Source organism: Triticum dicoccoides, chromosome 3B (assembly GCF_002162155.2).
Source record: "Triticum dicoccoides isolate Atlit2015 ecotype Zavitan chromosome 3B, WEW_v2.0, whole genome shotgun sequence".
Taxonomy (NCBI): Eukaryota; Viridiplantae; Streptophyta; class Magnoliopsida; order Poales; family Poaceae; genus Triticum; species Triticum dicoccoides.
Window position 1 is genome coordinate 257,561,702 of NC_041385.1, and position 12,552 is coordinate 257,574,253.

Sequence of the window (12,552 nt, forward strand, 5' to 3'; positions counted from 1 at the left end):
TTGCAAGTTCTGGTTCTGCCGAAGTGACATGATTGCTGAAGTCAGCTAAATCTTATGCTGATGGATATGTGGCTGCCCATGTGTTAATATGACTTGTGGTGGAGTAACACAGTGAGATGGCAGCCGCTTCTCTCGTGTTCCGGCGTAATATAATGTGCCGCTCCTAACCCTCTTTACCCTCTATTGTATGTTTAGTATAGGTTCATGCACTTCCTTAAATTCATATTACTTTAAGCTGCTTTAACATGGTTTCATGTGCATCTATGTGAATTAGTAAATTTTAAAAAATACTAAGAAAATTTAAAAAATTCTAAAATTTTGGTGTATCAAACTTGGTCGACAATTCTACTCTCATGTGAAGTTTGTGAAGTATAGACATCTGTGGTATTTTTAATGAAGAAAGTATAATTGGGATCTTACTATTGTTAATCAGTGTTTTCTTAATGTAGCTTTGGTTTTGTCTAATTTACCCTTAGCGGATGCATATTCAAAACAAATAGTAAATAAATTTTAACAGAATAGCAGTGCTTTGTTAGCAAAAATAAAATAAAATAAAATGTAAACATTCAGAACTTTTAAAAATGTATTTACTATTTATTTTAAATTTACTGGTCATCCAGAAACATATGCTTCTCTGAGCCAAAACAGCGATCTCGTTCTTGTATATTGTACACGAGGTATGCCTCTCGTTTGCGTTCCAGGGAGTATTCCACACGGGGTGCGCCTAGCGGCGTGGCGGCAACACTGTTTGCATGCACCGTTTGCATGCTGCTACGTTTCGTTTAGTCTACGTTTCGTCTGTGTTTTGTTTTGTCTGCGTTTTGTTTCGTCTCACAAATAATGCCACAAATTCGTATACCCTGTTGTTGATTCCTTGACATGCAGCACACTGTTTTTGATATGATGCTCGCGACGGAGCAGGTCTGTCGGGCGATGATGTCTGCGCGAGGAGGACGACGATGAGGCCTGCGGTGGCGAAGGTCTGTCGGGCGATGAGGCCAACGCGAGGAGGCCGACAATGAGGCCCGCGGCGGAGCAGGTCCGCAGGGTGATGAGGCCGCCGTGAGGAGGCCGATGATGAGACCCGCGGCGGTAAAGGTCCACCGGTGAATCGCCCGGTGCGAGGAGGCCGACGATGAGGCCCGTGACGGAGGCTCGTATTATTATTTGTAAATAAACAATTATTATTTATAAAAATAGTACACTGCATGTCAAGGAATCAACAACATGGTATACGAATTTGTGGCATTATTTGTCAGATGAAACGAAATGCAGACAAAACAAAACGCAGACGAAACAAAACATAGACTAAACGAAACAGCATGCAAACAGTGTTGCCGCCACGCCACTAGGCGACAAGCAGGACATGCAATCCCCCCGTTCCGTCTTGCGCGCTGCCTGTTACGCGGCTGCTGCCCGCTGGGTATGTGGCGGCAGCACCTGCCGCCTGCCGGCGTGGCGTCAGGTGCCACGCGTCGGCTGGCGCGCCTGCCGCCACGGCTGGGGTGGTCTTTTTTGTCAATTTCATCTGAAGGTAATCTTTTTTGTCATTTTCGCTGGGCAGGTAGTCTTTTTGAACAAAAAATCGACCGAACCATGGACTCGAGATATCTTCCTTCTTGAAACCGGCATGCCCACGGCAACACGTCCAGGCGCGCTAGCTTTGCCACCGACCGCGCGCGTGTACTCACGTAGCCATCCGCGAACCACAGCAATAGCACTATAGCCACCAGCGGGCCGTCCGTCGATCGACCTCGATGCCGTACACATTTTACATTTGCTGAACGACTGCCGCCACTCGTTAGCTCGCCACGTCTGGCCACCTCCGGTGTTGGGCGCGACCTGGGACAGGCCGCATCCGGACGGGCGATAGGCCTGGACATGTCGTGACCGGTCGACGATTGCTCGCCCCCCTGCGCCGACCGAGACGCGCCTTTTTTCATTTGGGACTTTTCATTTCTGTTCTTTGGACCGTCCTATAAATGTGATGTCAGACTTTTAAACATGCTAATAAATTTTTTTTTATACTTCCTCCGTAAACTAATATAAAAGCTTCTAGAATATTAAAGTAGTGATCTAAATGCCTAATATAAGAGCGTTTAGAATACTAAAATAGTGATCTAAATGCTTTTATATTAATTTATAGAGGGAATAGCAAATTACTGGTCGCGAGCCTGACAGTTCCTTTTAACATACATGACAAATCCAGACATTTTTAATTATTTTGCTCAAATTTGTTATGCTTGCTGAAGAGAATTGCCATGCTCGCAACACGTAATTTGCCTAAAAAACATTTAATTAGTTATGCTTATGGCTTCTCCAACGTCGACCCGCAAACCTCCCGCGTGCATCCGAGCCATACTGTCCAGACAGCGGAAGCCTTTTAACGCGGGCATGTATCGGTCCGCAACAGGGTCCGGACGTGATTTCTCTCGCAAATTGGAGACAAACGTGGGGGCTTTTCGGGAATCTGGACCGATCCCACACCCTCTTCTGACCACCCCGGCACACCAAAAACCTCTCTCCTCTCCCGCGCGTTTTCGGTCAGCGCCCGCATTCATGCCCGGCCAAAGCGGACGTGACCGCTCACTCGCTCCGACAGAGAGACCATCGCCCGCGCCGCTCCCGAGGCGATTGTGGCCGCGAGGAAGAGTAGTGCATGGTAGGTCGCTGTCGCTCGTGTCCTAGGAAGGCCATCGCTCCTCCCCTCCCGTCGACGCCAAGCTTGGTGGGCTCCATCATAGGCCGATTAGTCGCTTGGCGGCGATGTGGAGGCGGACAACTTTACTTCCCATGCCTCTCGAGGCGGAGGTTGCGGAGGCGGAGCTGGAGAGCGCTGAGGCAGAACTTGGGACAATGAAGCTTCAGTTCTCAGGGCTCATGACCGAACACAGGGAACAGTCGCCGGTGACCATTTAGAGCGTGCTCAAACTCTCTCCACTCCTCAACTCTGCTCCCAGAACCGGCGGAGCGGCACCAAACGCTCATTCCCCAGAGTTGCAAATCCGGAGTGGAGCATGCTGTTGTGCACTTCTGCGGAGCGGCAATTTGCAGGATGTCAAATCGGGAAATCATGGAGTTGGTAAGATTTACAAAAGAAATGACACCGCCAAGTGAAAACGGTTCGAGTGGGCACACCTGACTCGCTTGTTTCTATCGGTCCTAGTGAATCGGGAGCAGAGCTGCATGTCGAACAGATTTTTCTAGTGCTATTTTTTACAAGGAGCAACTTTTTGGGAGGAGGAGCTGGAGCTGAGGATTTGAAGGAGCTGGATCATTTTTGAACAGGCTCTTAGATTAGGTATTAATTGGACAAACTATGTGGCCCATCGATGTGCAACGGATTCTCTCTATTCCACCCTCGCAACATGATATGCCGGATTTCATTGCTTGAAATTATAAGAAAAATGGCGTGTTTTCGGTTCGGTCGGCTTATTCCGTGGAGTGGAAGCACTAGTATGACAACAAATTAAAATACTTTAATGGGATGGGCCGAATCAAAGCTAACCCTATTTGGGAGAAGATGAAGTTAGCTTGTCCGACAAAAGTTAAATTTTTTCTATGGCGTACACTATATGAAACACTCTCATGCCGGGTTACGCTCGCTACTAATAGACATATGAAGGTCACACCCAGTTGTTCCACCTGCTCTGTAGGATTAGAAGATACGAAGCATATGCATTCCGTCCCACTCTGATCTTCCTGTTTTGTTGTCTCTGTAACGTAGTCGCGTCTGTGTGGTCCGTTTTTTGGATCTGCTTTGTAAGAAGGTCTCCTCACCACTTACCACTTGTATTATTTGTCCGTATACTATGATTGGGTTGTTGCTTTATATATAAATCGGGTGAGAGCCTCTTTCGGACAAGACAGATTGACGATACGTTTACGTGTGATACGTGCAACAGGAGTAGAAGCGTGTACGTCCCGTCGGGCCGGGTCACGTCGTGCTACAAGCTGTTGTTTTCGATGGATCTAGCTTATCAATCGACACAATCCAACCTATGCTTGACCAGGGAATATCTGTACACCTCGTGACGTGACAGAGGATAATGCATCAACTCTTGGCCGTGGCGCGCTCTCGTGGCGAGAGGAGGCAGGGCAGCGAGCGAAGAGAGCCGATCGATCTTTTCGGGTTCGGAATGAGATACCCAGGAGCTGCCATGTCACAATTCGCCATGCGCCACGTGCCATGAACTATGGACCGTTCACCTGGAAGCGGTCGGCGGGCCGGCTGGCTTCTATTTGATGCCACGCATGTGTGCAGCAGTGGCGTGCAACCGTGCAGGCATGCATGTGTGCAACAGTGCAAGCCTCGTACTACAAGACACTGAACAGGTAACGTGTACGGATTACTGCATGACTTAATGCGATATCGATGGTGGAAAGTGCAGATTAATCCCCAAGGCGAGCAGTTACCCGCGAGCAGTTACGCAACAGAATTCCTACATTCACTCTGACCTGTCCGCGTGCACATACGGTATACCTTTTTTTTTCTGAAAAAAGGTTGCAGATAGAAGGGGGGAAAAAAAGCTGACCCGCCAAGCTTGCCAGCCACACACAGGGATCAGGTGCACCACGCAACAAGCTCAGCCTGACCGTGTCGGCCGGAACGATAACGTTTCAGGCGGCAGCACGTACGTACGACTCGATCGCACCGGCAAGAAGAGTCGTTGCATCTCAAGCTCTAGACTAGATTTGTCAGAACTCAGAAACAATGCTGGTGTACGTATGTCTTGTCAGAGAGCGGACAAGTAAAACCGAGCGAGTAAACAGAATCGCGATGGAGACTGGTCTCGAAGTAACTTATGTGTCACGGGCGAGTGACGCACGACGAGTAACATGAGATTTTTTTTGTTTTGAAGCTGAGTAACATGAGATTAGATTGCTTGCAAAGCTCTGCCGCGCGGGCGCGGGTTGCATCTCAGGGAGGCGCCACCTTGCGCTCGATTGGCGAATGTAGCCGCGCATTAACGGGGAAGGGAGAAGAAAAAACTTCGCAACCTTCTTCCGTCGGCCGGGCTTATCCAACCACCAGCAGGGCCCGGCGCAGTGGGGCCTAGCCGGCCGGCAAAGGTCATCTCGAGGCCAGGCACAAGCCTTCCTGGCCGAACGAAAGTGGGCGTTTGGATGGGTGTGGACGTGTACGGCCTCTGTTTAGGTGAGTAAGTCATCTTAGATTGTGCACCGTGACCAAGGAGGAGGGGAAAACGAATGACCTTAATGTTTATTTGCTAATTAATAACATTGCATGCAATGAATTAACTATAAGATTTGATGGGAAACGTTAAACCCTTTGCTCGGGCCGCATGTATATTTATAGAAGAGTTGCAGTGGCTTGCAATGTTTTAGAATATCGCTAGGACTTTCAGATTACAACGAGAGATAGACCTGGAGAAGAAGAACAGAAGAAGAGATAGAAACAGAACAAGTTTAAACATATCTGACTACCTCTATGTATCCTGTTCTAACATCCTCCCTCAATCCAAACCTATGAAAATTTCTCTAGGTTTAGATTGTATTTGAACTCGTTCAATCTCCTTGTAGTAAGCGGTTTAGTGAAGCCATCGGCGAGTTGATCTCCTGTGGGAATAAACTTGATATCAAGTAGCTTTCGTGCTACTCTTTCTCTCACGAAGTGGAAATCAACCTCTATGTGTTTTGTACGTGCATGGAACACAGGATTTGCAGAAAAATAGGTAGCCCCAATGTTGTCACACCATAACCTTGCAGCTTGTGGAGTTTTGATCCCTAATTCATATAGAAGGGTCTGAATCCACATGATTTCGGTTGTTGCATTCGCAAGAGCCTTGTATTCTGCTTCAGTGCTCGATCTTGATACAGTAGCCTGTTTCCTTGCACTCCATGACACAAGGTATGATCCCAGAAACACAGCAAATCCACCAGTAGACCTTCTATCATCAGGACATCCCGCCCAGTCAGCATATGAATATGCACTAACTAGCAAAGATGATGACTTAACAATCTTAATTCCAAGTCCCATGGTGAACTTTAGATACCTCAAAATTCTTTTTACTGTAGTCCAGTGAACTGTACTAGGTGCATGCAAGAACTGACATACTTTGTTGACAGAATATGAAATATCAGGTCTGGTCAACGTTAAGTATTGTAGAGCACCAACAACACTCCTATAGTTTGTTGCATCATTCGGTCCAAGTAACTCACCTCCTTCAATTGTAAGTTTCTCAGAAGTGGAGAGTGGTGTACTAACCGGTTTGCAATGTTCCAGTCCTACCCTTCTTAAAATATTTGTGGTGTATTTCTCTTGTGTAAGAAGTATTCCATCCTTGATCTGTTTTACCTCTATATCAAGAAAATAGTGAAGATTACCCAAATCCTTAAGTGCAAACTCCACATTAAGATCACGAAGCAGGCAGGTAGTGGCTTCTGAGCTGGAACTAGCAACAATTATATCATCAACATAGACAAGAACAAACATAGAGATGTTGCCTTTGTGATAAAAGAATAGTGAGGTATCTGCCTTGCTTGGAACAAAACCAAGTTGTTGTCACTGAGTACTTAACCTGGAGTACCAGGCTCTTGGATCCTGGTTTAAGCCATACAAAGCTTTGTCCAATTTACAAACAAAATGAGGTGTGCTCTTGTTTTCATACCCTGGTGGTTGCCGCATGAACACTTCTTCCTCAAGAACACCATGAAGAAACGCGTTCTGGACGTCTAGTTGGCGTAAGCTCCACCCTCTGGAAATAGCAATAGACAATACAAGTCGAATAGTAGCTGCCTTAACAACAGGGCTAAAGGTATCCTCATAGTCAATTCCAAACCTTTGTTTAAACCCTTTTGCAACCAATCTAGCTTTGTATCTATCTATGCTTCCATCAGACTTTCTTTTAATCTTATAGACCCATTTGCAGTCAATCAAATTCTTTCCCTTTTCTGGTGGTACAAGATGCCAAGTTTTATTTTTCATGAGCGCTTGATATTCATTATCCATAGCCCCTTTCCATTCTTTGTGAGCAAGTGCTTCGGCTAAATGAGTAGGTTCACCCGAGCTTGTGAGAAAAGCATATTTGCGAGAGTCATACCTTACTGTACCATCCTTGTATTCCTTAGGCTTGAACACTCCAGATTTTGACCTGGTATGGTGCTGATGAATTTCAGATGACCCACATGTGGCAGTTGTTGTAGTTTCAAGATTACTAGAGTTGGCCGCAGAAGATCCGGCCAAATCATCCTGGGCTGCAGCGCCACAGGGCTCCAGATCTGAGGAGGGCGCACGATCCGGCGGGATCTGCCTCGCGCCAGGCGCCCCAGCAGGGGATCTCCGCACATGGCTGTCGGCGGGTCTCGCTTCGGTCGGGCTGTCGGCCACACAGCGCGCCGGTTCCCGCGTGGCGCATGCGGGCAGGCTGCACCCCGCACCATCTGGGTCCACGCCTGCGTCTCGGTCGGCCACTGGCTCGGCTGGTGGGCTCGCCCTGCCACTTGGCATCACGGGAGACGTGGAAGGCGTCGCTGCACGCCCTGTACGCCGAACTGTAGGAGTATCCACCTGGGATCGAGCGCCTTCCCTGGAGCTGCAGTCCTGCGCCAAATCAGCCTCGGATCTAGCGCAGGTTTCGTCCTCTTCTGCACACATAAAATCATAGCTAGGTGCTGCATTGTTTTCATTAGTATCTGATTTTTTTTCGGAATAGACACATGATCATGTTCTATTAATTCTCCCCCGTGATCAGGACATGTCAAAGGATCCGAGAGAAGGGAGATTTCTGCTTGAAGAAGAGCTCCCGCATTTGGATGAAGTTTGGCAAAAGGGAAAATAGTTTCATCAAAAATAACATCCCTAGAGATGTAGATGCGTCCAGTTGAAACTTCTAGACACTTGTATCCCTTATGAAGATTGTTATAGCCAAGAAAGACGCATTGAGTAGGGCGAAACTCGAGTTTGTGGCGATTGTATGGACGAAGATTAGGATAACATGCACAACCAAAAACTTTGAGAGAATTATTATCTGGCTTTTGATGAAACAATCATTCTAAAGGAGTTGTGTTCCCAATAACTTTAGTAGGCAAACGATTGATGAGATAGGTGGCAGTAATGAATGCTTCATCCCAATACTTTAGAGGCATAGATGCATGAGCAAGAAGATAAAGGCCTACTTCAACAATATGACGGTGTTTGCGTTCAGCAGAACCATTCTGTTGGTGTGCATGTGGACACGAAACATGATGCTCAATGCCTATGCTTCTAAAGAAAGAGTTGAGTTTCTCATACTCTCCTCCCCAGTCACTCTGGAGTGTAATGACTTTCTTGTTAAATTGACGTTCAACAAGTTTTTGGAATTCTTGGAAGATAGAGAAGACTTCGGATTTGAACTTAAGCAAGTATATCCATGTAAACTTACTATAATCATCAATGAAGCTAACATAATATTTCTTTCTTCCAAACGAATCTTTGGCATGACCCCATACATCACTGAATATCAGTTCCAACGGAGCATGAGACACACTATTTGATCTAGGATAGGGGAGTTGGTGACTCTTGGCACATTGGCAAGCATCACAAACAGACTCTTTATTTTCACGACTAGACAATTTAAGATTGCCTTTATTCACTACTTGATCAACTATTTTAAATGAAGGATGACCTAATCTTCGATGCCACCTTTCTAAAGATGGCTTGACGACGGAGTAGACTTGGCGATACGCTTGCAGCTAAAAGCTCTTGATGTGATAGGGTATAGACCACCGACGCATCTACCGTGATGGAGGAGCTCCCTCGTTGCCCGATCCTTAATGAAAAAAATACTTGGGATGAGTTTCAAAAAAGATATTATTATCAGCGGACAAACGAGACATGGAAGCAAGATTTTTGTAGGCTTGAGGGACATGAAGAACATCTTTTAGAAGAAGATCACGTTTAATATTAGGGAAATTAATAGAAGATTGACCAATGTGACATATGTCCATACCTCCTCCAGTTGCGGCGGTGTTTATCTGATCATTGCCATAATATCTCTCCCGGTTTGCAAGCTTCTCCAATTCGCTAGTGACATGATCAGTAGCTCCAGAATCAGCATACCAGATGGTTTCGCCAGCTTCTTCTTGCTCCCTGATGGCTGCAGCTACACGGCGCTCTTCAGGCACGTAATCTTCGTCGTAGCAGTGCCAGCAATCTTTCACCTCATGCCCTGACTTTTTGCAAAGCTGGCAACGCGGCCTGGTGTTGGAGTAGGAGGCGTCGGAGGAGCGTGGGCCAGAGTTGTTGGTGCGCCCACGCCCGCTGTTGTTGCTGTTGCCGCGTCCGCGCCCCTGTTGGTGACCGCGGTGACCACGGCCTCGGCCTCCAGTGCCACGACCACGTGAGATAGAATTAACCGAAGACTGGCGGATGTTGTTACCTTGTAGCAGATTCGTACGGGCTTCAAAACTTAGCAACTGATTGTAGAGCTCTTGGACGGTCACCGGCTCGATGCGTGCAGCCAGGGCTGAGATCACCGGGTTATACTCGATGTCCAGCCCTTTGAGCACATAGGAGGTTAGCTCTCCTTCAGAGAGGGGATCACCGGTGCAGGCAATCTCATCGGCGAAGGCTTTGATCTTCACCAGATACTCAGGCACTCAGGCATGCCCATGCTCCCTTTGTGCAGATTGGCGAGGGCGATGCGGGTGTTGACGATATGTGCTTGCGTTTGGGCAGCAAAGGAGGCGTGGATGGCACTCCACACCTCGGCGGCGTCTGAAGAGTAGCGACCCGTGCAAGAATCTCACGTGACAGAGACCCCATAAGGTATCCTTGTACCTGTTGCTGTTGGGCGTACCAGATCGACCGGGCGTAGTTGAAGACTTGCTCCTCTTTCCTCTCTTTGGTGACGGTGATGGTAGGAGGGGGCGCCGGACTTGCGGCGTCAAGGAAGTGTTCCATCTGTGCTCCCTTTATTTGGGGTAGCACGATGGCCTTCCAGAGGAGGAAGTTCGTCCTCGTGAGCTTCTCAGATGGAGGAGACCCGAGAGAAGAGACGCTGCTGAAGGTGGAAGAAGATGCATAGGTGGATGGTGCAGATTGGGTGGACAAGGCGCTCATGGTGGATCCAATCAAGGCGGTATTGGCGGCGGCGATGGTGGAGGCAGCGGTGCTGGCATTGGTGCCTGACATGTTTTCTCTCGATGTCTCTCTCTGGATAGGTTTCAGGTTTCTCTCTCGATCAACTAGATCGATCTCTCAGGGAAAACTAGACGTACGAGAGGAAGGGCTCTGATGACCATATAAGATTTGATGGGAAGCGTTAAACCCTTTGCTCGGGACGCATGTATATTTATAGAAGAGTTACCGTGGCTTAAAATATTTTGGAATATCGCTGGGACTTCCAGATTACAACGAGAGATAGACTTGGAGAAGAAGAACAGAAGAAGAGATAGGAACAGAACAAGTTTAAACATATCTGACTACCTCTACGTATCCTGTTCTAATACTAACTACTGCATGTCGTGTTTGGTAGTCTCAAGTCATTAAAAGCATGCACACCCCTCGTCTCTTATTGGTTAATACTCCCTCCGTTTTTATTTAGTTTGTATACTAGCTTTTGTCAAAGTCAAGCTTTACAAACTTTGACCAAATTTATAAACAAAAATATTAAGATATACAATAACAAATCAACAACATTAGATTTATTATTGAATGTACTTTCACATCGTATAGATTTATTATAATAAATGTCTATATTATTTTATATAAACTTGGTCAAACTTTACAAAGTTTGACTTCAGTCAACTCTAATATGCAGTGTAAATAAAACCAAGGGAGTATGTGAAGAAACAAGAAACGAGATAGAAGTTAATGCACCGCACCTAAGTGTTTTGAGATTATTTGATTTTTGTAAGATGACTTACACACATAGACGGAGGGAGTAGTGATTTTTATCCACATTTACTAAACATTAGTTGCCTGAATTTTGTTTTCCAAGTAGTCGATTTCTCACACATATGGCCCCTGAGTGCTCGCGGGGTGATGCAAAACCTCACCGGAGAGGCACTCGTAGAAAAAGGACCTAATGTGAGACACATTAGTCCTAGTTTGATTTTGGCCCGGTACTAATGGTACCATTAGCGCCGGTTCGAACGGCTATGCATCAATGCCGGTTTGTTTTGCACCTTTAGTACCGGTTCGTGCCACAAAGCGATACTAAAGGGGTGGTGGCAGGCTAGCGTCAGGCCGGGGCCCCGCGGTCACCTTTAGTATCGGTTCGTGGCACAAACCGGTACTAAAGGGCAATTTTCAAACTCTACCCCCCCGCGTGTATCACTATTTTAGTTTTAGAAAATACAAAGAAAATGATAAAAAGTTCAAAAAATAAAATTCTTTGAGATGTAGTCATATTACTACATCTACTAGTTAGGAAAATTAAAAAACTTAAATTTGGACATGTTTTGCAAAAAGTGTAGGGAAAATGTAAAACGGCTATAACTTTTGCATAAGATGTCGGAAAAAACGTATAATATATCAAAAAAATTCAGCACGAAAATCCGCATCCGATTTTGACCGCCTAGGGCCTGTTTGCAATTTTTTAGAATCCTCAAATTCCAAAAGGAGAAAAAGATATGCTCAAATTTAAGTTTTTTTAAATTTTGGTTAAATCTGGTCAAACTATGGTCAAACTACTTATTCAAGAAGTATTAATGTTACTACATACTTATTCAAGAATATTAGTGTTACTAAATAATTATTTCATTTTTTTGAATTTTGGTCAAATCTGGTCAAACTGTGGTCAAACTTATTCAAGAAATATTAGTGTTACTAAATAATTACTGTTTTTTTAGAATAATAGTTTCAAACTCAAACGGTGAAATGTGTGACCTAATGCTCAAGCTAAACTGCTGATGGTTAATAGTATTTACAGCTTACATTTGTCAGGAAAACAACAAGTGCAGACTTGAAAAGTAGGGGGAATAGAACTCCGAAGTTAAGCGTGCTCAGGCCGGGGGAGTGAGAGGATGGGTGACCGGTCGGGAAGTTAGACGATTTGGAATGAGTGATCCACACTTGAGTAGTTAAGATGGGCGATTAGAGACTAAATCATCAAATAATTCAGAAAATTGAAAATAAAAAAAAACCAATTTTTTTTCCCAAAATTTTCATTTTTTTTTTCAAAAAATAATACCTTTAGTACCGGTTGGTAACACCAACCGGTACTAAAGGTCCCCCATACCACGGCGCGAGCTCACGCCATGTGGTGGGCCTTTAGTGGCCGTTCGTGCCGAACCGGTACTAAGGGGGAGGGGGGCTTTAGTCTCCACTCTTTAGTGCTGGTTGCAGAACCGGCACTAAAGGTCCTTATGAACCGGTATTAAAGCTCCGTTTTCTACTAGTGGGGAAACGACCTGGCTCAGCGAAACGTCGACCATGGAGCCGTGGAAGAGAAGCAGAAGGTCCGTGTGCAGCTTGTTGGCGTCGGAGTTGGTGGCCGGGTTTAGAGGCAACACTAGGGCAGTGGCGACACGATGAGTCAGAGGCTCGGCCAGGAAGGGGAGGCAAAACGATGACCGCAAGATGACTGGGTGGTTGGATTTCAATCC

General features: G+C 46.1%; 1 pseudogene; it reads right to left on the reverse strand.

The window, feature by feature from the left end:
* Positions 1–9,401: 9,401 nt before the first annotated feature.
* Positions 9,402–9,540, reverse strand: LOC119282986 (annotated as a pseudogene).
* Positions 9,541–12,552: the final 3,012 nt, after the last annotated feature.